Genomic DNA, 2,462 nt, shown 5'->3' with positions numbered 1-2,462 from the left:
TAATCAAAAGTGAGTCTTACAAAAATTACAAAGAACATACTTCTGAGAAAGAGATATGAGAAGATATTTCCACTCTATCCCTTTTGCTTGAAAATGTACCACATTTGTGGTACATTGCACACATTCAGTTTTTTTCAATGTATTCATCAGTTTTAATCATTTTTCTCTCTTCCTTGTGGTCCTTGAAGCATTATTACATGAGATGGTTCTTTAGAAGAGGAGAATGGTTGTTTCAGCAGCATATATACTAAAATTAGAACAATACAGAGAAGATTAGCATGGCACTTTTGCAAGGATGACATGCAAATTTGTGAAGCATTTCATATTTTTTAAAAGAAAATTTTTAAAAATAGAAGAAGAAAAATAAAAAGTGGGAGAATTTTTAATAATGCAAAAAATCATTAAAAATTAATTTTTAAAAATCATTGGTCATCCCCAAAACAATAATTTTTAAAAGGCCTCTTCATTCTATTTCAAGAAATTATCCATAACAGATCTATTTAGAACCAGAGTGTCCTATAAAGACAGACAGAATCTACATGTCATCTCTTGTTATTAATTCCAAAAGGAAAAGTTTCAAGATTGTCAGTCAAAACCAGAACTTCCATTTCCAAGAAAAAATACTAAAGCCATTCAGAAAAAAAAAAAGTTCAAATACTAAGACACTGCAGTCAGGATCACATAAGACCTAAAAGTATCTGTTATAAATGAAAGGAAATCTTGAAATATATTTCAAAAGATAAAGAGAAGTTTCTAACCAGAATAAATTATTCTGAAAAGCTTAATATGTTCCTAATCAATCTTCAATGGAGTAGAAGATTTTCAAGCATTTCTGATGAAAAGATCAGAGCTGAGTAGAAACTCTAAAATATAATCACGGCAGTCCAGAAAAAACCTAGAAATGGAAACTTAGGGAGAAATTGGAGTGAGGTATATAATAAGGTAGTACTAACATTACGATAGAAAAAAATGAAACAAGTGTTCCTTCCTAATTTAATGTCTTTAAAGAGGACTGAAAGAATCAGATTTAAAAAGCAGAGGTCCTAGGAGGAGGAATAGATTGGTTTTGTTCCAAGAGTTTAAAGAGAGGCGAGAAGTGAAGTTAAAAGCAATATATTAGTATAGAAAGGAACAAAAAGGGGATGAAATTTGCAATTTCTCATAAATGAAGTGCACAAAAAGAAGCATATATATGTACATACACACAGGAGTGGGTATAAAAGTAAGCACTGGATGATCTTTGTTTTTATTTGATATGAATATTGTCAAGAAAGGTTGAACATACATATAATGATCATACAATTTGATGTAAATATCAAACAACAATATAATAAGCAGGGATAGGAAGGGAACAGTCACAAACAAAATAAACTTCCTGATTCTGAAAAGAGGAATAGAAAAGATTTAGAAGGACATACAAGGACAATAGAAGAAAAGAATTTCCTATCTTAGTTGGGCTCTTAGACAATTGAGAGATGGCTATAAATATGATAAATAAATGAAATGGAATATGGTAGAAGATTTCAGAGAATCCTGGGTAGTATGATCAATCAATAAGTGACTCCAGTAAAAAAAGAAAATAGTAAAAGATTTCAGAAAATCCTGGGTAGTATGATCAATCAATAAGTAGCTCCAATTTTAAAAAATGGTAAAAGATTTCAGAAAATCCTTGGTAGTATGATCAATCATTAAATGGCTCAATAGATAGAGGACTGGGCCTGGAATCAGGAAGATTCCTCTTCATGACTTCAAATCTGGCCTCAGATACTTACTAGCTCGGTAACCAAATAAATCACTTTATCCCCCTGCCTCAGTTTCCTCATCTATAAATGAGCTGGGGAAGGAAATGGCAAACTGCTCCAGTATCTTTGCCAAGAAAACTCCATACAGGGTCACAAAGAGTCAGACATGACTGAACACCAGCCCTAGTTTTAAAACTTATATATGAAGCTCTTGCTTTTCCTTAACTTGATTCCCCAAACACTAAGTCCTATGAGAAAAAAGTCTTTGTTTTCCTAGCATCTATCCTTATTTCTTTTCCTTAACCAACTTTTTAGGGATTTAAAGATAGATTAACTATGAATCATTGCAAACTAGGGGATTTGTGAGAATGATACCATAACAGATTAGCTGATATTGGTACAAGGTGTCCGAAGAGACATTGCAATTTTTATTTAATAAAGCTTAAAATCATACTGAACCTTTTGGAAACCTTGTTTCATTATTTTAGGCCTTGAAAAATGCTTTACATACATTATTTCTTTTGATCCTCACAACAATCCTGGGAAAGGAATACTACATCTATTATTAGTCTCATTTTACAGATGCAAAAATTGAAGCTCAAAGGGGGCAATTAGATGGTGCAACAGATATGCACTAGTCCTGAAGTCAGGAGGACCTGAGTTCAAATCCAGCCTCATATACTTAATACTTATTAGCTGTGTGGCCCTATGCAAGCCATT

General features: G+C 32.3%; 1 non-coding gene across 1 annotated transcript; it reads left to right on the top strand.

Annotated features, from left to right (window-relative positions):
* Nucleotides 1–227: 227 nt before the first annotated feature.
* LOC141545284 (U6 spliceosomal RNA) lies at nucleotides 228–330 on the top strand. The gene has a single exon (XR_012482962.1). It is a non-coding gene; the product is annotated as a U6 spliceosomal RNA (small nuclear RNA).
* Nucleotides 331–2,462: the final 2,132 nt, after the last annotated feature.

Source organism: Sminthopsis crassicaudata, chromosome 5 (genome assembly GCF_048593235.1).
Source record: "Sminthopsis crassicaudata isolate SCR6 chromosome 5, ASM4859323v1, whole genome shotgun sequence".
In the NCBI taxonomy this organism is placed as follows: domain Eukaryota; kingdom Metazoa; phylum Chordata; class Mammalia; order Dasyuromorphia; family Dasyuridae; genus Sminthopsis; species Sminthopsis crassicaudata.
Note: the sequence above shows the minus strand (reverse complement) of the source record. Positions and strands in the feature narration are given on the sequence as shown.